This window comes from Suncus etruscus, chromosome 13 (assembly GCF_024139225.1).
Source record: "Suncus etruscus isolate mSunEtr1 chromosome 13, mSunEtr1.pri.cur, whole genome shotgun sequence".
Classification (NCBI taxonomy): Eukaryota; Metazoa; Chordata; class Mammalia; order Eulipotyphla; family Soricidae; genus Suncus; species Suncus etruscus.
In genome coordinates, this window is record NC_064860.1 from 83330616 (window position 1) to 83358148 (window position 27533).

Genomic DNA, 27533 nt, shown 5'->3' on the forward strand with positions numbered 1-27533 from the left:
ATTAAAGGAATGTAATCCCTGGCAAGTGCAATATAGCTAAATGTCTTAAAATTGCAACCTGATTTGAGCACCACAACTAAATGTTCTAATAACACAGCAGAGATATATATTTGCAATTACTGATAATCACAACAGTGAAGGAAATAAAAGGGCTGGGAAGAAGAAAATACAAAATGCCTGGTTGTGGGGCTGGAGAGATAGTATAGCTGGTAAAGAACTTGCCTTGCATTTGACTAATTTGGGTTGCATCTCTAGTATCCGATTTAGTTTCCTGAGCACGGCTAGGGTAGTTCCTGAATGCACAGTCAGGAGAACTGCCAGAATTAGTCTAGAGCAAACTACAAAAATAAGTATCGTAAATATAATGCAATACCTGGTTCAACTTAATTGGTAGATAATAGGTTCTTAAGTTTTTCTAGTCATCAATATCATGAAAGATAGCTTCTTCAACTAAATGAGCTCCATATACATACTTTCTGATTAAGTAAACTTGGGGATAAGCCTAAGTATTTGCTTTTCTAGAAAATTCCCTGATGAAGTCAATGCTGCTGGTTTGGGGACTTTAAACTAAGATCAACTATACTGGACTAACTGTATGTACTTAACAATTTCTAATTTTATTCCCAAATATTTTTTGGTTTTGGGGTCACACCCATGGTGCTCAGGGGTTATTCCTGGCTCTGTTCTCAGAAATTGCTCCTGGCAGGCTCAGGGGACCATATAGGATGGTTGGAATTGAACCCAGGTCTGCTGCATGCAAGGCAAACTCCCTACCGCTGTGCTGTCTCTCTGGTCCCTATTCCTAAATTTCTAACCACTGCTTAAACCTTCTCTCTCTCCTTTTCTCTGCTCTCCTACCTTCCTGTGTTTTTCTTTCCCCACCACATGGATATAATGAGGAGAAACTTAAAATTACTATCTACTTTTGTGGGAGATATAGTTAACTCAAAGATAGACTCTCAGGCTGGAGAGATATTCACACTATAATGCATTTTGTATATATTTAATTTCTGGAACCACATTAGGTGCTGGAGTACATTCACAAGTGATTCCCTAAACTCAGAACTGGAATAAAAGATTCTGAGAGCTTCTGTGTATGACCCCAAAACAAACAAAATTTTGAAGATTCTTTATGTTGCTGTTGTTGAGAAGATAATTTTTTTACGGAATAAAACTGGCTTAGGAAAATGTAATGGGAGAGATAAAGAGGGACACATATTCAAGAGAGAACACAGTCTTCTCCAAGGTGAACAAAGCAAACTCACAGACAAAAAGACATGCAAATAAAATATGTGTTAAGTGGAAAATTTAGTCTTGTAATGCTAGCCAATATCCCCAGAATTTTAGTAATCACAGCTTCTAAATCTTAATAGTTGCCCTTAATTTATTTGTTTTGGCTTCAGCAATATCATGATCTAAGAAAAATATCAAATGACACAATCTTCAAAATCTTTGAAATCTTCCAAAAACTTTGAAAGTACATTTGCCATTAAATGGAAGAAATAGAATTTTAACCCTACAAGTAGAATTTTAGATTTATGAATGCTGAGTAGATTTACTTTTATAACTATAGTTAAATTATTTATTGTGGGGTAATTTTTTTTGAAATGTATTTGTTCAATTACAATGAGGCCTAACAAAGATAACCATGTTAAAAAAGGACAACTTCGTTATTCATCTATTGTCAAAATTAATTTAATGTCATCCTTTATGAAAACAATTGTTAAGCAATGGAATTAAAATGATAAGGCAGATTGATATATCAATCTGAATATCTCTGAATTGATCTAAACATTCTTAGGGAAAATCAATCAACAAGTACTACCTTAAAACTTTTTATTGTAAGTAAAATGATAATCACATTTTAGGTGGTGTCTATGGATCAAGTAAATTTGTCAATGAACTGATCTAGGAAAATTTTGGCCAAATGAGGACCATTTACCATAAATATAATAAAAAATGTTGTTTCTTTGCAAAGTTCCTTTAATTGCTGCTCTTCAGTGCCAATCAATCAAGAAACAAGATAATATGCAGAGAAAGACCTATATTAGAAATAAACCAGCAGATTGAAAATGCCAAACATAAATTCTAGAGAACTAACATATTTGTATTATCCCAACCTACTATTTAAGTAGTAAAAGAATCTGTAAATATCAAAAAATGGGTAGAAGAAATGGACACTTTGATTTAAAAAAAGAAATACAAATGGCCAAAAGGCGCATGAAAAAATGCTCCTCATCACTAATCATCAGGGAGATGCAAATCAAAACAACAATGAGATACCATCTCACACCACAGAGATTGGCACACATCACAAAGAATGAGAACAGGCAGTGCTGGTGGGGATGTGGAGAGAAAGGAACTCTTATCCACTGCTGGTGGGAATGCCATCTAGTCTAGTGGTGGGCAGCCTTTTTTTTCAAGTGAGCCAAACCTCGCCAAAATCACGATTGAAATTTATATTGAAAACCACATTTTTAAAACCAAAAATTCATAGAATGGTACACTGTTTTTAGTTTCAATAAGTTTTTATTGAGAATATTCTGCATGCAAGTATCCACATAGGTTGGGAGGATACAAATAACACAACTAATAAAACAAAAACTTTAAAACAATATTATTTATCGATAATGTAAATTCCATAAAATTTGCCTTACAATTTAGAGAAAATTACATCCTGACAATGACTGCACACAGGGTGTGCACTGTCAGAGGCTAGGAGCAGAGTCCTGACTTTTGGAGCGGCTTCACAGCACACAGAAGAGCCAAATTAAAAGTGTAAAGAGCCGGATGTGGCCCGTGAGCCTCAGTTTGCCGACCAATGGAAAAATTACTCAAAGAATGGGAACAGATGAAAATAGAAGTCTATGATAAGCTCAACAGAAACAACTTTAGAATCATTGGAGTCCCAGAGACCCAAGAAGAAAATCTCCAGGAAGAATCAATGGTCAAGAACATCATTAAAGAGAAACTACCAGAGCTAATGAATACATGCGATAAAATCCTGCATGCCCAAAGAGTGCCAACGAAAAGAGACCCCAGAAAAAACACCCCAAGACACATCCTAGTCACAAAGACAAATCCCACAGATAGAGACAGAATTCTGAAAGCAGCAAGATCGAAAAGAGAAATTCCATTCAAGGGAACATCCCTGAGATTTACTGCAGACCTGTCACCAGAAACACTCAAGACCAGAAGGCAGTGGTGGGATATAGTGAAAAAACTCATGGAAATAAATGCTTTGCCTAGAATACTGCACCCAGCAAAACTCACTTTCATGTTTGAAGGAACAGTACATACTTTCACAGACAAACAACAGCTCAGAAACTTTACAGACTCAAAACCATTCTTAAAAGAGAAACTGAACGGCCTACTTTAAGACAAGACTGACCAACAGACACACCAAACTTCAATATAAAGATGGCACTAACTCCCAGGACAATTCTTTCTCTCAATGTCAATGGACTAAATGCACCAGTTCAGAGACACAGAGTGGCTAAATGAATCAAAAAACTCAATCCAACATTCTGCTACCTACAAGAAATGAACCTGAATAGTCAGAACAAATATAGACTCAAAATAAAAGGCTGGAAGAAAATCATCCAAGTAAACAACACACATAAAAAGCTGGAGTGGCCATGCTAATATCACATGATGCAAACATTGTACTTTGGAAAGTTGTAAGGGACAAAGATGGACATTTTGTATTAATCAAGGGATATGTACAGCAGGAGGAAATCACTCTCCTAAACATATATGTACCGAATGAGATGCCAGCAAAATATTTTAAAAAATTGTTGACAAATCTGAAAAATAATATCAATAACAACACAATAATTGTGGGAGACCTCAACATGGCATTCTCAACAATTGAGAGATAAACCAGACTGGTACCCAACAAGAATATACTAGATCTGAAAAGAGAAATGGAAGAAAGAGGACTAGTAAATATATACAGGACACTCCACCCCCAGAAGCCCGGATACACATTGTTCTCTAATGTACATGGGACATTCTCCAGGATAGACTACATGCTAGCACATAAAACATACATCCATTATATCAAGAGGATAGAAATTTTGCAGGCTACCTTCGCTGACCACAAGGCCCTGAAATTATATGAGAACTACAAAGGGACACAGAAGAAAAACTTTAATACCTGGAAGTTAAAAAGCCTAATACTGAATAACCAGTTGGTCCAAGATGAAATCAAAGAGGAAATCAAAACCTTTCTAGAAACAAATGACAATGGAGACACAAACTATCAGAACCTATGGGACACAGCAAAAGTGGTACTGAGAGGAAAATGTATAGCTTTGCAAGAACACATCAGGAAACAAGAAGGGGCATACCTGAATAGCTTAATGATGCAGCTCATAGAATTAGAAAGTACTCAACAAAAGAACCCCAAAATAGGGAGACAGAAGGAAATAACAAAGCTGAGAGCAGAAATCAATGAAGTGGAAACCCAAAAATCAATCCAAAAGATCAACAAAAGCAGAAGTTGGTTTTTTAAAAAAATAAACAAGATTGATAGACCACTGGCAAATCTAACAAAGAGAGAGAGAAACTTGATAACTTGTATTAGGAATGAAAAAGGAGAGATCACTACTGATATGATAGAGATCCAAAGGGTAATCAAAAACTATTTTGAGAAACTCTATGCCACTAAAATGAAAACCTGGAAGAAATGGATACATTTTTGGACACTTATAATCTTCCACAGTTGAACGAAGAGGATGTAGCATATCTAAGCACACCTATCACTATTGAGGAAATTAAGACAGTAATCAAACAAAATTCAGGACAGATGGATTTACTAATGAATTCTTTCAAACCTTCCAAGAGGAACTTCTACCAATCCTGGCAAGACTCTTTCATGAAATCGAAAAAACAGAAACACTTCTGAATAGCTTTTATGAAGCCAACATCACCTTGATGCCTAAATCAGACAGAGATGCTACTAAAAAAGACAATTATACACCAATATTGTTGATGAATACAGATGCAAAGATCCTCAACTAAATCCTGGCAAATACGATTCAATTCCTCATTAAGAAGATCATCCACTATGATCAAGTAGGGTTCATCCCAGGAATGCACGGCTGGTTTAACATCCATAAATCTATCAACATAATACACAACATCAACAACAAGAAAAATAGAAATCACATGATCATATCAATAGAAGCAGATAAATCATTTGATAAGGTCCAACTCCCATTCTTGATCAAAACTCTCAGCAAGATGGGAATGAAAGAAACCTTTCTCAATATAGTTAAGGCCATCTACCACAAGCCAGAAGCAAATATTGTCCTCAATGGAGAAAAACTGAAAGCCTTTCCTTTAAATTCTGGCACAAGACAAGGCTGTCTTCTCTCACCACTCCTATTCAACATACCACTGAAAGTACTTGCTATAGTGATTAGACAAGAAAAAGATATCAAGGGAATCCAGATAGGAAATGAAAAATCAAGCTCTCGCTGTTTGCAGATGACATGATACTCTACCTAGAAAACCCTAAAGTCTCTACAAAAAAGCTTCTAGAAACAATAGACTCATATAGCAAGGTGGCAGGCTACAAAATTAACACAAAAAAATTAGTGGCCTTTCTATACACCAATAGTAATAAAGAAGAAATGGACATCAAGAAAACAACCCCATTCACAATAGTGCCACACAAACTCAAACATCTTGGAAACAACTTGACTAAAAATGTGAAGGACCTATACAAAGAAAACTATAAAACTCTGGTCCGAGAAATAAGAGAGGACACATGGAAATGGAATCACATAAGCTGCTCATGGATTGGCAGGATTAACATCATTAAAATGGCAATACTCCCCAAAGCATTGTACAGATTTAATGCGATCCCTGTAAAGATACCCATGAAATTCTTCAAAGAAGTGGATCAGGCACTTTTGAAATTCATTTGAAACAATAAACACCCTAGAATAGCTAAAGAAATCACTGGGAAAAAGAATATGGGAGGAATTACTTTCCCCAACTTTAAACTTTACTACAAAGCAATAGTTATCAAAACAGCATGGTATTGGAATAAGACAAGTCCTCAGATCAGTGGAATAGGCTTGAATACTCAGAGAATTTTCCCCAGACATACAATCACCTAATTTTGATAAAGGAGCAGGAAATCCTAAATGGAGTAGGGAAAGCGTCTTCAACAAGTAGTGTTGGCACAACTGGCTAGCCACTTGCAAAAAATTGAACTTAGACCCCCAGCTAACATCATGACGAACGTTAAATCTAAATGGATGAAAGATCCGAAACCATAAGATATAAAGAACAATACTTAGGTAAAACACTCCAGGGCATTTAGACTAAAGGCATCTTCAAAGAGGAAACTGCTCTCTCCAAGCAAGTGAAAGCAGGGATTAACAGATGGGAATATATTAAGCTGAGAAGTTTCTGCACCTCAAAAGAAATAGTGCCCAGGATACAAGAGCCCCCCACTGAGTGGGAGAAACTGTTCACCCAATACCCATCAGACAAGGGGCTAATCTCTAAAATATACAAGGCACTGACAGAAATTTACAAGAAAAAACATCTAATCCAATCAAAAAATGGGGAGAAGAAATGGACAGACACTTTGACAAAGAAGAAATACAAATGGCCAAAAGACACATGAAAAAAGCTTCACATCACTAGTCATCAGGGAGATACAAATCAAAACAACTCTTAAGTACCACCTCACACCCCAGAGATTGGCACACATCACAAAGAATGAGAACAATGACGGGGATGTGGAGAGAAAGGAACTTTTATCCACTGCTGGTAGGAATGCCATCTAGTTCAACCTTTATGGAAAGCAATATGGAGATTCCTCCAAAAACTGGAAATCGAGCTCCCATATAATCCAGCTATACCACTCCTAGGAATACACCCTAGGAACATAAAAATACAATACAAAAATCCATTTTTTATACCTATATTCATTTCAGCACTATTTACCATAGCAAGACTCTGGAAACAGCCAAGATACACTTCAACAGATGAATGGCTAAAGAAACTGTGGTACATATACACAATGGAATATTATGCAGCTGTCAGGAGAGATGAAGTCATGAAATTTTCCTATACATGGATGTACACGGAATCTATTATGCTGAGTGAAATAAGTCAGAGAGTGAGGAAGTCTCAGAATGGTCTCACTCATCTATGGGCTTTAAGAAAAATGAAAGACATTCTTGCAATAATAACTTTCAGACACAAAAGAGAAAAGAACTGTAAGTTACAGCTTACCGCATGAAGCTCATAGCAAACAGAGATGAGTTTAGTTAGAGAAATAACTACGTTTCGAACTATCCTAATAATGAGAATGTACAAGGGAAATAGAAAGCCTGTCTAGAGTACCGGGTGGGGGGGGGTTTGGGTGGGGAGAAGGGAGATTTGGGACATTGGTGATGGGAATGTTGCACTGTTGATGGGTGGTATTCTCTACATGATTGAAACCCAAACACAATCATGTATGTAATAGTTGTTTAAAGAAAAAAAAAAGGTTGCCAACCACTGGTCTAGTTCAACCTTTATGGATAGAGATATGGAGATTCGTTTAAAAACTGGAAATTGAGTTCCCATTTGACCCAATTATAACACTCCTAGGAATATACCCTAGGAACACAAAAATACAATACAAGAATCCCTTCCTCACACCTATATTTGTTACAGCACTATTCACAATAGCCAGGCTCTGTAAACAACCAAGATGCCCTTCAACAGATGAATGACTAAAGAAACTGTGATACATATACACAATGAATATTATGTAGCCATCAGGAGTGATGAAGTCATGAAATTTTCCTATACATGGATGTATATGGAATCTATCATGCTGAGTGAAATAAGTCAGAGGGAGAGAGTTAGATGCAGAATAGTCTCACTCATCTATGGGTTTTAAGAAAAATAAGAGTCATTTTTGAAACAATCCTGAGACAATGAGAGGAGGGCTGGAACTTCCAGCTCACTTCATGAAGCTCACCACAAAGAGTGTTGAGTGCAATTATAGAAATAACTACACTGAGAACTACCATAACCATATGAATGAATGAAGGAACTGGAAAGATGCCTAGAGTACAGGTGGGGGTGGAGTGGGATGAAGGGAGATTTTGGACATTGGTGGTAGGAATGTTTCACTGGTGAAGGGGGTATTCTTTACATGACTGAAACCTAATCACAATCATATTTGTAATCAAGATGCTTAAATAAAGAGAAAAAAGAATCTGTAAATATACTTTACAAAAGGCTAGATGCAGTCTAGTGGGTGACAGATTAGTTAATATATCTCACTGTGGTTGATTTTGTGAGGTTTAAGTGTTCAGCCTTTGTGTTATCATCTTTGTGCAGGTATTTGGGAGAAGGTAAGATGATAGAAACATTCTTTATGTTCTCAACAGCACCTAACCAAAAATAGTTCCTGGTTAAAACATTTTTTATGTAGAGATAGGAAAGATAGTTCAATGGTGAAAGTGCTTGCCTTGGATCTGGGTTTTAGTGTTAGCATTCAATGTGTTCCCCTGAACAATGGTAGGAGTGATCCCTGAGTGCAGAGTTAGGAATGTCTCCAAGCATTGCCAGATATGGCCCAAACCAAATAATAATACTAATAACAATAATATAAATCCAGCTTTTTTTTGGGGGGGGGGTTTGGGTCACACCTGGCAGTGCTCATGGGTTACTCTTCACTCTAGTCTCAGAAAGCACTCCTGGCAGGCCTGGGGGACCATATGTGTTTCCGGGATTCTAACCACTGTCCTTCTGCATGCAAGGCAGAAGGCCTTACCTCCATGCTATCTCTCCAGGCCTTTCTTTTTCTTTTTTTTTAGCCACACTGGGCCTTAATTGGAAGCTCCTCATTGGTTGGTGGTTGGCGGTCAGGATTTGCTCCTAATAGTCTCAGGAAAATTTCCAGTGAAGGGTACTGAATTAGAAATCACCAAATGCAAACCATGTGTTCCCTACCTTTGAGCTGTCACCCCATGTTTCTGCACCTCGTGATTTGTTGCAGTTGATATCAGTTTCTATTTAACTTACATTAGAAACTCAGACTCCTTTTTCATTATCACCCAGTGTCCAAACCCACCTATTTTATTCTTTGCTAAGATGTCAATACTTTATAAACAAAATTTGTGAATAAACATTTTATTTGGAATAGCATCTCCAAGGGCAGGACCTTAGAGATAATAGATCTCCTATTATCTCCTAATAGAGTAATAGACCTCCTGTTATTCCCATTACTTAGGAACAATTAATATTGCCTTAAATAATAAAGAGAAATAGGCTTTTGGTTTAGCGTATTATCAGATCTGACTAGGACTAGGTAATCAATGGAAAGAACTAATAGAAATGGAGATTTATAAAAATTGTCCTTCCTAAGTGGAGAATCTGGAACAAATCTTGTCCAAAAGCAAGTAGATGTCCAAGAGCATGATGCTTCCCCATTTTCTCACTGAAAAAATAAATCCCTTTTGTCTACAGTCTGAATTTCACAGTGATAAGCAACTATTGTAAACCAGAATAATAGCATCTTTGGCAGGATTCCTTGCAAAAATAACAGAGTAAAAGTGGAAGGCCTACCAAGAGCACCCTAGGGGCTGAAATGCACAGCTTCCTGCACTTGTAAGATAATGGAGTGAAGAAGTTGCCCTTGCTATCCAGTTGTGCAAAATGAGGTCCGGTAAAAAAAAAAAAAATCCCACAGGAACTGTGCCCTTCTTTGCTAGCTTGACATTCTTTCTTCCCACCACATCTTTTGGTTTAATTCATTATTGTTCCAAGAAATAAGATGCAAATACCTTAAAGAGATTTTTTAATAATTAATGTGTTTCTATTTTTAAATGAACATCTGCAATTGCAGGGAGTATTCATTACTTTAGTTATATTTTTTTTACTGTAACAATCTATCTGTTCTGTTACTTTCCTTCAAGTCCCTTGTCAAAAAGGTGTTAGAATCTGTGACACTGATAAAGCGAAAGAATATTTTAGAAGGGAAGAAAAAATGTAAATCTGATCTAACATCAACATACTTCTACATACTTGCAGATTTTATAGATCAGGTTCGGTAATGAGGGTTGAAGGCTCAGTGAGAAAATGTGATGAAATTCATATCTTAAAGCTGAAGGGTTTTGATCATGAACAGAAAATTTTGTTAATTAGAAACTAATTTTCAGACTGAATAAGTTTGGATCAGGTGAGGTAAAGATCATACTAGTCTATATAATTGCTATGTTTTCAGTGCTTTGTGCTTAATATTATTGTATATAAAACAAATAACTTTAGAGATAAATTCAAGTTATTACATGGCCCTTGAGTTTTATTCTAATAAATTACTAGCAAATAATAAAAAATTATACATATGCACACATCTGTCCCTTTTAAAGTTTAATATGACTTTGCATTGAATTTGTGTTATTTTGGAAATTTGAATCTGTGACGTTAAAAATATTGTTTTGAAAATACTTTATTTTACATCGCACAATTGCCCCTCTCTTTTTCCATCATCTGAAAAACAAACGAATATTTTCTTCAAAGTGTACTTGACTAGGTTCCATTGCAAATGTACCTTATAATTTTGCATTTATACAAAGGAGGAATTCCTCTTTAACAAACCGATAAAGTCAAACCAGGGAGTTAATAAATATTTCCCAAGATATAATACATTCAGGCTCCCTGTTCCTGAGAAGCTACCTTTGGATCTTGAATGTCCAGTGGTCAAGATCTCAACACATTTTGTCAGGATTGTTCTAGTGTGTACTAGGCGGATTTTAACAAGAAAAATAGGAAATATTGACAAGCTTTTCTCTAGTGACTGTAAAGATTAGAGTAAAATGCCAAGAAGATGAAAGATTTCAACTAGTGAAAATAAAAGTGCATATCAGAGTGAATTTTTTTATTGTATATGTATTTTATGTTCCATTTTCCAATCTGATATCATCAAACAAATGTAAACACAATTTACAATCTTTCCCTGGGAAACATGTCCGAATATTGCCTAAACCATTACTACATGAAACTGTTGAATCAGTTTTTCTCCAAAGGTAAGATAGGCTTTTCTTACTATGCTCTAATGAGGCCGCTTCCAGTATATCTTGATATCAACCCAAAAGGTATTGGGAAATGAACTCAAAGAAATGGCAAACTCTTCTTCATTGAGAATATAAACTCTTTATTGAGAATATAAAGAATTTTCCAATTACCTTGGTTCACCCAAAAATTTTACCAGAAATCTTCCTTAATATTTAAAGCATTCTTCAAAAGTCACTGTCTACTCACCATTTTGCAACCTGTCCTTTCTATTTCTTCATTCCTATCTCATATTACTTATGACCACAAACCCAAGATGGTTCTCTAAGATATAATCTTGTCGTTTTCTATGATGTTTATGTTGCTAATAAGGCTCACATATGATTTTATCTCTTAAGTGATTGACCCTGATGAGCAGTGGATTTGAAGATCACAGTGTGTTCTTGAATTGAAAGTTCAATGAATCTCTTTGGACTACAGGCAAAACTGTTACCATTACTTCTGAAAGAAGATTATTTTAAATTACATGCAGTAATAAAGCTAGTAAATGTTTGAAAAATAGTGTCTTTTAGGGAGCTCTGGAAAATTCCTGGGGAAACAAAAGTTGTAGTAGAAGCATCAGATACAATGCAAGGATGCTTTCTGTATTTTGCTTAACAAAGGTAGGTTCTCTGGGATGGTGCTTGGTTGTTGTTGTGTTATTATTTTTTTTCCTGAAGAGGAAAAAATTAGGTCAAATATGTTTGGAAACCTCTGCCCTAGAGGATATAAAGGAGCTTTTATTCAGGTCTTCTTTTCTTCCTTTCCTAATAGGAGAAGAAATTCTGCTCTCTATTTTATGACCAAGAATAATGTTGTTTGAAGTGAATATTATTCATAAATATGTTTATTATTGGACTTGTCAGCCCTGAGTAATTTAATCTTTTACTCTCCAGATAAAAATGAAGCTATTCCCTTCTTATAATGTGAAATCTTATTTTAAACCTTTCATACCCTAAATTAAGGCAGGGAAAATAAGTTTCTTGATGCAAATTCTTCATACTTGTCATTAAATTGATTTTTCCTTTTTAACCTATTTAATCTATTTTGATTACATATTTAGTAAAAGAAGAACACAAAATAATAGGATAATTTTACTAGTCACCAGATTGTATTAAAAGTCTATGGCATAGATTATGATTTTGCACTCTCCAGGTCAAATTGACTGAATTAACCATTATAATTTTTCCATATCTTGAAGTTTATCTTTCTTTTTTTTTTTTTTTTTTGGTTTTTGGGTCACACCCGGCGGTGTTCAGGGGTTACTCCCGGCTGTCTGCTCAGAAATAGCTCCTGGCAGGCATGGGGGACCATATGGGACACCAGGATTTGAACCAACCACCTTTGGTCCTGGATTGGCTGCTTGCAAGGCAAACGCCACTGTGCTATCTCTCCGGGCCGAAGTTTATCTTTCTTAATGACAGAATTATAAAAAAGACTGAAGTGAAACTCAGAGCTGAAATCTCTTCAGGATGAACATAGAGACTTTGAAAAATGTAGATAAAAGAATATCTGGAGTTCTTTTCTATTTATTATTCTTAAGCCATGTTATATATTCAAACAGTATATTGTATCAAACTAATATGAAATATTCTTGATAATAAATTATTAACTTTATTCATTAATGTTTTAAAGCTGAGCACTCTGTTTAGATCTTTTAGAGAATTTAACTGTATCTATTATAAAAGCCTGAACTTTGATACTTGTGCTAAATGCTATTTTTAGAAGTAAATGGTACATAGAGTTATATGTCACATATGTTATAATTTTATAAATATATATATTTTTTGCTTATGAGGCCAGAGGTTACTACTGGCTATGCACTCAAAAATTACTCTGGGGATCAAACCAAGGTCTGTTCCGGATCAGACATGTGCAAGGCAAATGCCCTACCATTGTGCTATCGCTTTGGCCTCATAATTTTATATTTTATAATTGTATAAAATTATGCAACATATTATTAGAATATATACATAATAAATATAAACATAATAGTACTGTATATAAGACTTATACAGTACTTCATTTAATATGATATAAAATATATCTTATAATCTAAGTAAAATATAAGATATAATTTATAACAATATTTATAAAAATATAAAATGTTATATGTCTCTAAGATTATAAGTAATACTGAAAATAATTTAGATTTCTTTCTGATAAATGTAATTGTTTGAAGGTATGTAGAGCTTCTAAGATAATAAGATTGAAGGCAGTATGCTTTATTTTCATGACTTCGAATCATAATGACAGACTCTTATAATTTTTTAGTTTTGAACCTTGCAGATGTGCTCAGAGGCTAATGACAAGTGAATCTCACAAAAGCAATAATTATGTAATAACTAACTAAATCAGATATATTTGCAAATATATGTATATTTACTTGAAAGTAAGTTTTATGAGACATACAACTGTCTAAAAAGAAGAGATACAAGTTGATAGGTTTTAAGGTCCTTTATAAAAGCAGCCATTTCTTCATAGCAACATATTGCTATATTTCTAGGGGCAAACACTACCCTATAAGTAAAGAACTGTCAGTACTTATATTGAAATTTTTCATTTTAAGGTTGTATAACTCAACCTTAAGTTGTGCTGTCAGCTAAAATATGGTATATAACTTTCAGTGTCATTGTCACTTTTTTTTTAACCTTTGGAAACAAAACCTCGCTTTTTTAATATCCGTGCACATTAATATAAAGCAGAAGTCAATAATTGTCAATGCCATCAAATTTTATTTTATCTAAATAAGATACTTCCTAAGATATCAAATCTGCCAACGCTGAGGAGCATGCATAAATAGATTTTTGTAATTTTTGCTTTATGCCAGTGTTTTGGTCAAATATAATGTGTAGGTGGATGCAGTGATACTGGCTTCCAAGTCATTTGGAGGAAAATAATTATGCCTGGGGCACTGGAAAAATTTCAATTTTGAATGGGAGATGTGAAAGTATTAACAATCACGCCTACTGAGATGAACTATCTACCAGTGACATTTAAAACTAGCCTATTCATTTCTATTCTTTATGGGCTAGATGTCTATTTCAGGAATTTATGGCAAACATCAGATCCAAAAGTAGTTATGTTCTTGACAACAAAAAGTGATAAAGAAGCTGTAAAGAGCAATGAAAATTGATGGGGATAGCGAGTGATAAACAGCACAAAAGCCCCATTAAGGATCAAATGATTGAAAAAGCCCAAGGAGAAGGCACTGTGAGGTAAATTGAAGTGCAAGGTTATCATTTCACAGGTGCAATCAGCCTACTCTACCTCACTATATCTCATTTGTTCTGGATTGAAATCTGAAGATCACTTATTAAGACTTTGGATCTGATATCATTCGCAATTGTGAGATGAAACGAAAGGTCCATGACTCCTGGGTTTATGAAGCTTAATATAAGAAAATCTGAAAATTTCAGGTGACTTGACTGAAAATTTCTCACCAGGACTGTGTAAAAATAAAACTGAGTGTGAAATATAAGTTTCCCAGTGGAGTATATAATACCTAACAAGTTATAATATCAAGAAGTTTTGTCCCTCACCAAAAACAAACAAAAATAACATTAAGGGTCCAGAGTAGTGGTGAAGGCGATAGGGCATCTGCCTTGCATGAACTAACCTAGGATGGACAGCTGTTTGATCCCCTGGTGTCCTATATGGTCCCCAAAGCCAGGAGAGATTTCTGAGTTCATAGCCAGGAATAACCCTTGAGTGTTACTAGGTATGACCCAAAAACCCAACCCCCCCCCAATTAGTTCTGTCTAAATATCTATTTAGATAATAAAACTTTTATAGTTGATTCCTTCTTAGTTTTTGTTTGTTTCTTTTGGGCCACACTGGGCGATGCTCAGGGTTATTCCTGGCTCTGCGCTCAGAAATCGCTCCTGGTTTGGGGGACCTTATAGGATGCTGCTGGGGTATTGAAATCCAATCAGTCCTGGGTCAGTCACATGCAAGGCAAACACCCTATTGAGCTTCCTACTGAGCTACTGCTGGTCCCTGCATTACTAGCCTCTCCTTCTGTTCTTTTTTTTTAATCATGAACTTTAATACTTTGTTCAAGAAGTTTCATTAAGTATTCACTTCCTATTTACCTTAAGCATACAAAAATAAAATCCTAGTCATATTCAAGCTCATCTATATAATCCAAATAATTTGAAGTAACAATACATTGTAAGATTTGCCTTAAAATGTTATGCATCATGGAAAGGAGGACGGAGGGATAGCACAGTGGTGTTTGCCTTGCAAGCAGCCATCCCAGGACCAAAGGTGGTTGGTTCAAATCCCAGCATCCCATATGGTCCCCCGTGCCTGCCAGGAGCTATTCCTGAGCAGATAGCCAGGAGTAACCCCTGAGCACCGCCGGGTGTGGCCCAAAAACCAAAAAATAAAAAAAAATTATGCACCACGGAAAATCTCTATGTAAGAGTCTGGGGATAGCTTAGTTGTAGAATACTTGTGAGGTTGATGAGGTGAAGATTGATTTCTATAGAACTGGCCCACATACCCAAGTGTGATACAAGAAGTTCTTCAGTTTGGGGTTCCTGCTGTCACAACAAAACGTGTGATCTTTGGCACACTGCAGATAGGTATGTGTAAATAACACAACAAAAGTGTTTTGAACACACAAGAAGCACAAAAACACAACAAAAATTGATGTGAGCACCACAACCATGTGTGACTCCCAGACAGCTCAGTAACAACGGGGGAAGGTGTTTTGTTTGTTTGTTTGTTTTTAGAGGGATTAGCCTACTTTTAGGGTTTACTTCTCACTCTTTGTACAGGGATCACTTTTCAGATGCTCTGGGATTCTATCTGATGTTATAGAATAAATATGGTGCTCTCAGATCCAGGTCAACTTTGTACAAGGCAAACACACCTTGCCTACTGCACCATTATGGGAAATTTCTGTAATGAAAAAAGTACATCTATGTACAACATTAAGTGGAAAGTGGACCAGTAAAAGTCCACTTTTTCCTATAGCTGATGATAAATCAACTAATCCTTCAATTAATTTTCTTTCCTTCTCTCTGTAATTGCTAATAAACTCTAACCATTAGTTTTGTTTGATTTAGATCATTTTCTTGATTTCCCTTTGTAACACATATGAATGAAATCCTATCTTTGTCATATTTCACCAAGCAAGATATCCTCTATGTATCTACCATGTTGCAAATTGTAGGTTTTCATCATTTTTATAGCAGAGAGTAATAGTCCATTAGGTATATATAACACATCTTTTATACCCAATAATCTGTCAATGGGCACTTTGGTTGTTTCCAGAACTTGACTATTATAAATAATGTTGCAATAAACAAGGGGTGGGGACATATTTTTTCATTTTAGTGTTTTTATATTCTTCAGGTAAGTAAGTATACAGAAGTGAAATGACTGGGACTTACAGAATTTCTATTCTAAAAAATTTTGAAGGCTGTCCATAATGCTTTCTAGTTACAACTATCTGATAAATGGGACTCATCCTGTGGGGAGCCTAGCTGATAAACCTAGAACATAAAGACACCTCAGTAATTCCTAATCTGGTCACCCACGTGACCAAAGGCGCCCATGCCTTGAGAACAAAGGAAATAGACAAATAAAGTAATTCAAAGCAGCCCAATACATCCAGCCAGAAAGAAAGATATAGAGCAACTTGCCTTTGTGTTAGCAAAACGTTATTAAGATTATAGCTTGGGGCCGGGCGGTGGCGCTGGAGGTAAGGTGCCTGCCTTGCCTGCGCTAGCCTAGGATGGACCGAGGTTCGATCCCCCGGCGTCCCATATGGTCCCCCAAGAAGCCAGGAGCAACTTCTGAGCGCATAGCCAGGAGTAACCCCTGAGCGTCACAGGGTGTGGCCCAAAAAAAAAAAAAAAAGATTATAGCTGATGTTCTATTTATACTTGTTGAGTATAATTTATAGAACTCTGTTTGAATCTTATGCCTTTTAGTAAAACGTGCTCAGGTCTACCTCTTTGCCCCTCCCTATTACCTGCCCCAGTTTATGCTAATGAATGCTTGTAACTGTGATTGGTGGAAAACTTGTAACACCTTCTGACGTATCTCAGCCCTTAAAAGCTGATCCCCCAACAATAAACTTCCCTTTTTGAACAGCATGCGTTGTCTTGAAGGCTTCTCTTACTAATTTCTCTAGTTCTTCTTTACAGGTCGGTTCTGCTCGGGTGAACCCACTAATAACTAGCAACCTTCATTTCCACACCCCCGCAGGTCGGGGGTCTCCCACGGGAGGTTGCATCATCCCTCCTAATCCTGCTAGGCTAGTCTTTGACATGCAGGCAACTAGCTATTGGGGCTCTGTCCTGGATTAGTCTATTATTCTTCCTCCTTATTCTTGTAGAGCTCATGAACCTTTTGGGGAGTCTCCATGTCCCACCATGGAAGCAGTTTTAAAAGGAGGTGATGAGCTTTGGGAGAGGAATGGAATCTTCTTGGAAACAATCATCAAGCATTTTCTTCTTTCCTTGGCTTTGTCTGGTAGCAGACACTGAAAAATCATGTTTGGTGTCTATACTCTCAGGGATCTTAGTCAGTAACTTATGATCTTAAGTGCTTACCCACAACTCTTCACTTTTCCTTTTAAAGTTTTTGGGGCAGCAGCAATCTTCCTGAGCTCTCTGAGTTTCTCTCTTTGGCCAAAGACAGCTCCTAGAAGCAATAATTAAATCCATAAGTAACCACACCATTTTTTTAACCTACACTTTTACAATGCTTCTTTTTCAAGAGTAGTTTCCACAATTATTGTTCTCTCAAGTCCACTTTATCTTCACACTATGTTGAATGGTGGGTTGTGTGTTCCTCAATCCACAGAGAGGAAGAGAAATTCCCATGCCTCCTGTCTAGGTAGGACAAAATACACAGGTCTGGCAGAAATTCCAATGCAGGAAATAATCCACACACAGTTGGGAAGGAATATCAGGCCAGAAACTAACACCGCAAGCTGTTCACCCACAAGCCAGTCACTCCACCCCTTAGAAGCATGAGCCAAGATAGCAGCTTCTCCTCCAGGCCTCCTGAGTAGCCTTTATTTGAATAAACTAAGCCCACTTCCAAGGAGAGGAGAAAAAGCCAGATGAGAAGGCAATGGGGAAACATCTTTTTAACATATAAACCAAAGAAACCAATCGAGAGATATCTAATTAGAAGGCAATATGAGGGCCAATCCAAAAGCCTCTACCAACTTCTCTTGGGGAACTATCATCTGTTCAACAGGGAACAGATGAAAGCTGGTACTATATCAGATTCTGGGTATTTAGACTAGTATACAAAGTCTCACTCTCTTTTCTCATTACCTAGGCCCTGCTTTTAAGCATAAACCAGCAATTCATTTCTAGTTCCCAAAACATCTATCAGGCACCAAGACCCTTAGGTTAAAGGCTCAACTGTCTTTAGTGTGATGAATAACACCTCTACTAAAAGTTCTGTATCAGCAATAACATACAATTCCACCAATATTGATAATTAAATGATCCTTTCTCTCTGGGTCCTTACAAACACTTGCTGTGTCTTTGAATAAGAACCATTTTCACTATTGTGCACTGATGCCTTCTTGTTTTGATTTTATTTGAAAGAGTGTTGAGTATTTGGAAGTAGGAAGTTGGTAAATTCTTTTGATTATTCAAACATCTGTCTGAAGTTGAAATTAATTTTCCCCTATCTAGATGAGGAAGCTGAAGCTCCAAAGAGTTGAAAATTGTCTTCCAAGTTTATATAACTATTAAATTAGCATAGATAAGTCATTACAACTTCAAAGTCCATTATTTATCTTTGAAAGTAAATTATGTAGTACATTATGCAGTGCGTGTCAACCTGATGTTCTATATTTAGGTAAGCAATTTGCATAAAAACATTGAATGTGAACTTTTATTTTAGCAGTTATTCATATATAGTGCTTAAGTATTTACAAAATGACTGTAAAACATTATCTAATTTAAGACTCGTGACATTTTTGTTGGTTTATAGATGGGATTTTTAACTGCTCTGGGCACAAGTATCATAGTCTACATTTTCTGTATAACCGTTCCTGTTCTCAACTCTTGGCAACCTGCTAAGTCTGAAATTGGTTCTCAAAGAAAGTTTTTGGATACGAATATCATCTCATACTCTGAATAAATACATGGTTGTTTATGCTGCTTAATTTATTTATGGAATGAAAGATCAGCTCCCTACATCTTACTTTACCATAGGATGCTAACTATGTCTATGTTCTGTGTTGAGACTTGTCTTTGAGACAACAAGTCTATGTTCTGTGTTGAGACTTGTTTATTCAAGTAGAATACTAATATTACCTCTCCTTGTATACTGGCTTCTGAATGAGGTTGGACACAAATATAAAACTTCTTATCTCAAAATGTTAAGAGTAAAATCATAATATTGACCGATACAATGTCCCTTGTCTCTAGAAGAAAGTGGCTGTATTGCAGGTACAGAATTACAAATGCTTCTTGAGCTATAAAGCATCACCTTCAACCTCTACAAAACATCTATTCCATGGGGAGTCATGGTAATAAAAATACATTTCAGGGTGTAACCAGAAAATCTAATAGTTTCTACCTGGAATCAGAGATTATACAGCCTCTAGTGTTTCCAACTGGCTCTTGGCCTCCTATTAAGCCATTTATGAGCAGTTCATTTCTGGCAACTCTGTCTCCTTGTAATGAAGCATTTCCGACTGAGAAGTATGAGTTTAATTACTATTGATTCAACTGGTCTGTTTTAACTTTGAATAGATACTAAATTAATTTCTCAGACTTCAAGTGATTAAATATATAATTTACCTAAACCCCAAACTACTTAAATAAAGGGTGACTATGAAAATGATATTCATTAGCTAACTTTCTTCTTTAATAAATTTGTTTGTGCTTTTTTTCTCCATCAAATAGTAAAGCAATTAAAAATGTCCTTTACAATTTAAATAGTTATCCAAAAATGAAATTGAATTTGAACCATACACTTGGTGTTTTAAATTTTCTAAAATAAGTTTTAGGAAGTTCCTAATGTTTAATATTTTAAGTCACAATTACTCTGAGTTTTGGGAAGTAAATATATTAGTTCAATGTCCCCGATTGACCAGAATATCTGGAAATCAACAGCCTGGAAGTGGCCAGAAATATCCTCATGAAAGGAACCCAGACCATTGTATTGAGACCTATAACTTTAATTTTAGGTTTAAAATGTAAAAGAAACTGGAAAAATCTTTATAGAAAATAAAAAAAATACACAAAACCCTAGGACAAATGGCTTTTTGCATTCTTTTCTTTATTATTATTTTTTGTTGCGACAATATTGACAGGGACATGAAGAAAGTAAAAGCAATGCTATGAAAATTTATTTTATGTTAAAGAAGACCAATGTCTTTTGGACTGAAGCTCAGTATGATATATACTAAAGTTTCAGCTGGGAGCAATTTTTCCCCTTGTAGACAGTTATAATAAGTCTGTTCTAGAAGCTTATGGGTTTTATAATGAAAATGCTGAACCAAACTTAACAGAGGCATCATGTGTGAGTGTGGATATAATAACAGTTCTGTAACCTCCAGGACAAGAAGACCAGAAGTCCTGAGTGAATAGGAGAAAGAAACTGAAATGTACATTAAAAAATGCAAGCCAGAAAAAAAATAAGAACAAATATGTGTTTTCAGCATTGCAGCCTAACATTTTGAATTATTTGTGGGAATGATTTGGGTTGCTGTCTTTATAATAGAGTAAAATTGGTTTCTTATTTTAGCCACTGCATAAGTTTAGCTTCACTCTGTTCTATTCTAAAAATTCATCAGCATATCAGTCAGCTGCAGGGCACTTGCCTCTGTTGGCATGTCTGCTATGAGATAGTGTGAGTGGATCAAAACTTGAAAGCAAGGATTCTGAGAGTTTTCTGTGATGTGTGTTCTGAAAAAACTAAGCCAGGCAAACCACAGCACGCTCCAAAGAGATGAATCTCCACTACCTTTCACATTACGCACATTTCAAGTTAAGCCATTTGGCCGTGGGTCTCTTTAGTATGCTATTCTTTGAATGTTTATCCATTACCACCTCAAACACTTGAGGTTTATTGTAGAATTCCCTATTTATTAGATCATTAAATAAAACAATGGTGCCTTAGCAGTGAAGACAATTAAAAGCATTTTAATGAAACTGGGTATCAAAAGCATCTTCCTTCTTATTAACTTTCACAACTGCACATGTGTGTCAGCAATCACAGATTAAAGACGCAATTAGTCTGAACAGGAAAAACGTGGGGCTGATACTTAATATATTAAAAGACTGCAAACTTGAAAACCTCCATTTTGTTTATACTTGTAAGTGGCATTGAAAAAAAAAGTGTTCTATTATAAGCTACCATTCTAATCAAATTAAAAAGTCAATACTGGTAAATTGTATCTCTATGTCATAAATATGCATTGTAGAGATTTATGAACCCAGAATTAACTGACATAAAGATTTATATCACTCGTGATTAAGAGCCAAATAGTTTTATTTGTCTTGAAGTTGCTTACTATGAATTAGTTTCCCCAAGGTACTAAATATCAAGGAGCAACATACAGTGCTTTATTCATAGAAAAGTTCTACAGTACTTAGTGACATCTTTAGAACTAAATGGTACTAAAGGGAAAGGTGCAAATAAAATGCCAATTATTTCTCATTAAAATTTATGATATTTTTAATTAAGGCAAATTTTATATCAGGTTCTAATTCCCTTAAGCCTCAGTGAATCTCACTTCTTCTCAGATACCCTACACACACACACACACACACACACACACACACACACACACACACACACACGCTATACTTCCTGAAAGTCTATCAACTTATGTTTGCTCAGGATTCAAGTTATTTAACAATGGTTAAAAATGTATTACATTTCTGATAATGATTCTCAACAGAAAAAGTAAAATGTGAGCATTACAATGAGTAGGAACTGTTGGGATGTTGAAAAAAATCCAAGAACTTCAAGTTCCTTGAAAACTCAAGGAAGATTCAAAGAAATTAAGCATATAAAATTATTTTAATTGACATATTTAAATATAGAGATATTGATATTTAGAAAAATATGTAACTTTGAAATATATCTTAAATAAAATATATAATTTTTGAAAAATATTTATAGTATAAATGAGATATACACAAATTTGGAATGTTCTTGATCGGAAAAGTATAAGAAGAAACAAAAGTTTGCCTTGCATGCAGCTGACCTGGAACTGACTGTGGTTCGATCCTTGGCAATCCATATAATCTCCTGACCCTGCCAGGAATAATTTCTCAGTACAGTGCCAGGAGTAACCCCTGAGCACTGTCAGGTGTGGCCCAAAAACCAAAAAAAGAAAAATGAGTAAAGTAAATAAAAAGATTGTTCACCTAAGTGTAATTCCAGAGAACTGATAAACATATTAAAATAGGCTCAGCTTTACTGCTAGTTAAGAAAAAACTATATTTTAAAAATGACATAAGCCTTATGTTTTTAAGTTAATAAGATAGTAAAAAAATGAATAACACTATTTTCAGGCTACAAGATAAAGCAAAATTTAAAACAGGATTTAGCAAAGAAAATGTTATTCATTCAAGATTTGGTAGGTTGCTTAATGCTGAAACACATGCCTAGCACATGTGAGACTTTTCATTATCCCCAGCACCATGTACGCCTTCCCAAATAACCTTTTATAGGTATCTTATAAATAAATATGAAAAAATTATTAAAATTTAAAGTACATATATCTTTTAGCACTGTTTCAGCTGTGAATTTATTTACAGAAAAATGAGCCAGTAGGATATATGAGAACTAAAATCTGATTGGATACCCATCAAAGGAGAACCCATCAAAGGAGAATGTTTGACAAGATCTTTTAAGTTCATAGAATAGTGTATAGATAAGAAAAGTGAGATTTTTCTCTTGAGAAGTTGATGAGATAAATTTTCTATAATGTAATCTTAAGTGCTAAAAGCAAACAATATATTACTTTCATTGTGAGCAAAACAAGTAGGAAGAAACTATTACTACAAATTGTAATTACAAGTAGTAGAACACACAGTAGTTTATTAATTCAGATTTAGGCAAATAAGGTGGAAAAGAGGAAAAAGGCAGGTTGTGCAAGCAAAAGGATGGAATTACTGGTAACAAAGAACCATTTGGCCTTTGTCTTGGTGATGTGTTCTCCAAAATTTTGCTAAGTGAGGGAACCTAGTGATAGTACAGTGGTTAGGATGTTTGCCTTGTAGATAGCCTATTCCTGGTATTTCATATGGTCCCCCTAGCACTTCCTGGCTTACTTCTGGAGTGATAGTCAGGAGTAGCCCTGTATACTGCTAAGTGAAACATATGGTAAACTTTCGGGGAGCTTATATTTCACAACAGCTGAATAAAAGCTGACAAAAGAGTAAGTTAAATAACATTAAATAGGAAGGTAGGGAATGATCCTGTATTCCTCCAAATTAAATCATGCACTTCTAATGCTAGATAAAGAACAATTTACTACCAGAGAATGGGAATACTTTTTACAAAATCATTTAACTGGTGCATTTATCCTTCTTTCCAGTTAAAGGACAGATTTTCTTTTCTCAACACCTAAAAGAAGTGGTTATACTCTGACCTCTATCAGCAAAATGGTCATGTGTTATATAATGTAGTAGCTTCAGAGAGGAATATTGATGAGAGTAAGAAACCTGTGCTCTTTTGGGAACTGATTTATTTTCAGGTTTTGCTGAAGAAGGGATGCCTGCATACTCCAGATAAAGAAGTAGATTTTACTTAAGGGACACAACCTGGGAATACTTTTAATAGATGAAATAGTATCTTAAGTAAGAGATCCGTCCACCTTCAATGATTTATTCTCCAAAGGAGGAAATAAGAATACAGACAAATGAAGGTTGTATAAAAGGGGTTGTAAGTAGTTGAATAGAGACATTGACTCTTTCTCAGTAGAGCTTTTAGTACAGTGATTTCTGAAAAGACATTCAGGGTATTACATGAAAGAATGATTTGCCTTCATATGCTTATCATATTCATAGGGCAGAGTGCAAAAATACAACACTTGTTAGGTTAGACTTTATCATTTGTATATATTCTTTTCTCACCAATTTTTCTTCTCCATTTTTTCCACATTCCCCCTGAATCAATGTATAACAACCCAGGAAAAGTAGACAAAACTAATAACCCTTTTACTGTTGTTTGTTTGCCTGGTCTGAAAGACAAATTTTTGCACTGAACACTCATTCAATAATGAAATGCCTGGATATTGACGTAACACCTTAATTAATAAAATTAAATAGGAGAATTATAGGTTCTGCATGAAATATCAAGTTGAGATAGAGGGAGACAAATCAAAAAAGTATATTTGAAAAGTAGCTAGAAGAGTAATAATACATTTTATTTATATGCCACTGAGCCCATTCTTTAAATAAATTGACTACAGGAAATATTTAACAGATGCCTAAAGAGTTCAAAAATGATCGTGTACTTTTATGCATCAGATAAAATTCTCCAATTGTTTCCATAGTGAAAACATAGAGTTAAAATTGTAATTTCAAAACAAATATATCTCTTTGGCATTACTCTGAATTAATGTCCTATTAAACTTCTCCAGAGAACCCAAGATGTCAACTGCTTAGACATCACTGATATAACATGCCAGTAGTTAATTTCTAGGAAATTGTAACAAGTTATAGCTTTCTAAGTACTTAATGCATATTTCAATTTTTATTTGTTTTCATTTCTATTTTTCTTATTAACCATTTAATGAATTCCAATATTAGCCCAATATTATCATAAGCTAAGATTTGGAAGCGTGAGTAATTGGTTCAAGTCCACACTGTAATAGAATGATATAGGTAACTCTCATTTGTCTATTTTTTTTTCTTTTTTGGGCCATACCCGGTGACGCCCAGAGGTTACTCCTGGCTATGTGCTCAGAAATCGCTCCTGGCTTGGGGAAGCCACGGGATGGAACCACGGCCCATCCTAGGTTAGCACATGCAAGGCAAATGCCCTACCATTTGTGCCACCACTTTGGCTCTATGTCTGTTTTTTTTATTTAATTTATTTGGATGTAATTTTCTTTTTAGAAATAAAATTGAGAAACTAAAATCCATAAAAAATAGATCACCAGGTCTATTTTCATTTTGCTACAAGAAATAACATAACATTTCCTTAAAGAGGAAAGAATCACATATTAACAACTTCCTCTGAATTATAATTTATTTCTTTTCCCTGCTAAGAACTTATAAAAAAACAAAAACTTACCTTCATAGACATCTAAGAAGTATTTGAATGTTCTGTTGAAATTTGGGAGATGTAGAGACTTTGGTTCAATGATATCTACTTTATCTAAAAATTAGTTATAATATAATGATATAATTGTTAATCTTTTACCAAAAGCTGTTGAAGTAGTATATAAACAAGAAAATAGTTTAGTTCTGTACATAAAAATGAACTTATAAACTGGATGTTGGTATGAATTGCTCATTCACACTGCCAACCAGGAAGAGAAAATGTAGTGAGGGAAATATTCATCTAAGTTTATACTCTTTCAGATTTTACAACATAGTGCCATCAAATACAACATAAGACAGTATATACACATATATTTTAGGTATAGTTACAAGATTAAAATATAATTACAAATAAATAAAATTCCAGAGTATGATGGGCAGGTGTTATTTTTACAGTTATCTGTAATGACACTGAGATGTTAAAGAATAAAGAAGTTAAATAAATAAATTTTGTAACTTAATCTAGAAAATTTCCTGTGCAGAGTCTAAACAGGTACAAATCCTTAAACAGAGGTAATACTTGGTATTTTAAGAAATAACAAGGGGGGGGCAGGAAGGTGGTGCTAGAGGTAAGGTGTCTGCCTTGCAAGTGCTAGCGTAGGACAGACCACGTTTTGATCCCCCGGAGTCCCATATGGTCCCCCCAAGCCAGGGGCAATTTCTGAGCGCATAGCCAGGAGTAACCCCTGAGCGTCAAACAGGTGTGGCTCAAAAACCAAAAAAAGAAAAAAAAAAGAAATAACAAGGGAAACAGATTTGTGAAGTAGATACAGTGTAGAAGAGTGGCAGAGAATAAAGCCAAAGTAATAGTGTAGGTAGATTGAGTATTATATTAATTGTGTCCATATTTACACTAGCTAATGTATTATTTAAACATATTCAGGATAGAAGAATAACTTACCATGTAAATTCCACCCAATACTTACATCTATTTATTATCTCTAACTTGTATTCTAGATTATAGAACTTTGATGAAAAATATCTATGAACCTATGCTCTGGGAAGGTAAAAATTTAAAAGGACAAAGGTACTGATCTACTTGCATAGGAATAATAGAAAGAATTGAAAAAAGAAGTTGGTTAATAGCAAATTAGATTTTTTCTATTTTCTTGCATACCATATGATTACTTCTCAATACTGTTCAAGTTGAAAAGTAAACATATTATTTTTATTATCTGCATAGACTTCGTTTTCTTTTACAGAAATGTAAAATGTTGTATAGTGGCTATCATGCAGTTTACAGTTATTTTAGACTGTATTCAATCTCTTAACTAAATACTAGATGAACCCCTTAAATGCAATTTTATTACTAAGTAGGTCATTTCTTTGAAGTGCTGCGCGGTATAATCTTTACTTTGGATTTGCCACATTTTACCTATTTGTCTATTAAAGGGTATCTTTATTTCTTTTATTAATTTATATTTAAAATTAATTTAAATTTAAATGACGATGTATCACATAGCTGGCATATTAATTTTAATACATTGATTCCAGATAAGTGAAAGTAAAATTATTTTTAAAAAAGACAAAAAGATAAAGAAAAAAATAAAAGAATTATAGTGGACAAGCAAAATTGTGAAATCAAAATTAAGTGATTTCAGCTACCATATTTTCCGGCATATAAGACGACTGGGCGTATTAGATGACCCCCTAATTTTGCAGTTAAAACATAGGTTTAGGCCTATATTCGCTGTATCAGACAGAACGTTCCTGTGCTGCAACTGTATGTACCACAGTGAGCCAATCACAACAAGCAAAGGTTCAAAGGTCATACTGTCATAGACTTCCTCTCTGACTCCGGCCAATTTGAGTATGCTTTTTACAGTGTAGATTCAGGTCCAGAACATTGTCTAATTTGCATGCATAAAAAGCCTGCTTGGATTGGCTGAGTTAGAGAGGTGGTCTGAGAAGACTGGCAGTGATTGGTGCAGGATCGAGTTGGAAAATTCTTTTTGTGGCAATGTTCAGACAATTTTCGTTTAGCGGCACATTGAAACATTTTTCGGGATATACTCGACATATAAGACGACCCCCGATTTTCGGTTGACTTTTTTTTTTCGTTTCAAAAGTTGTCTTATACGCCGGAAAATACGGAGCATATTAGTATCCAAATTGTTGTTTTCCTACGGGTATAGCAGTATTAAACAAAAATATAATTAATATGCGACCACATTCAAGGTA

At 35.1% G+C, this 27533-nt stretch overlaps 1 pseudogene; it reads left to right on the plus strand.

The window, feature by feature from the left end:
- LOC126025864 (40S ribosomal protein S4-like) overlaps positions 1-27533 on the plus strand; it is a 142488-nt pseudogene that overhangs the window by 11207 nt on the left and 103748 nt on the right.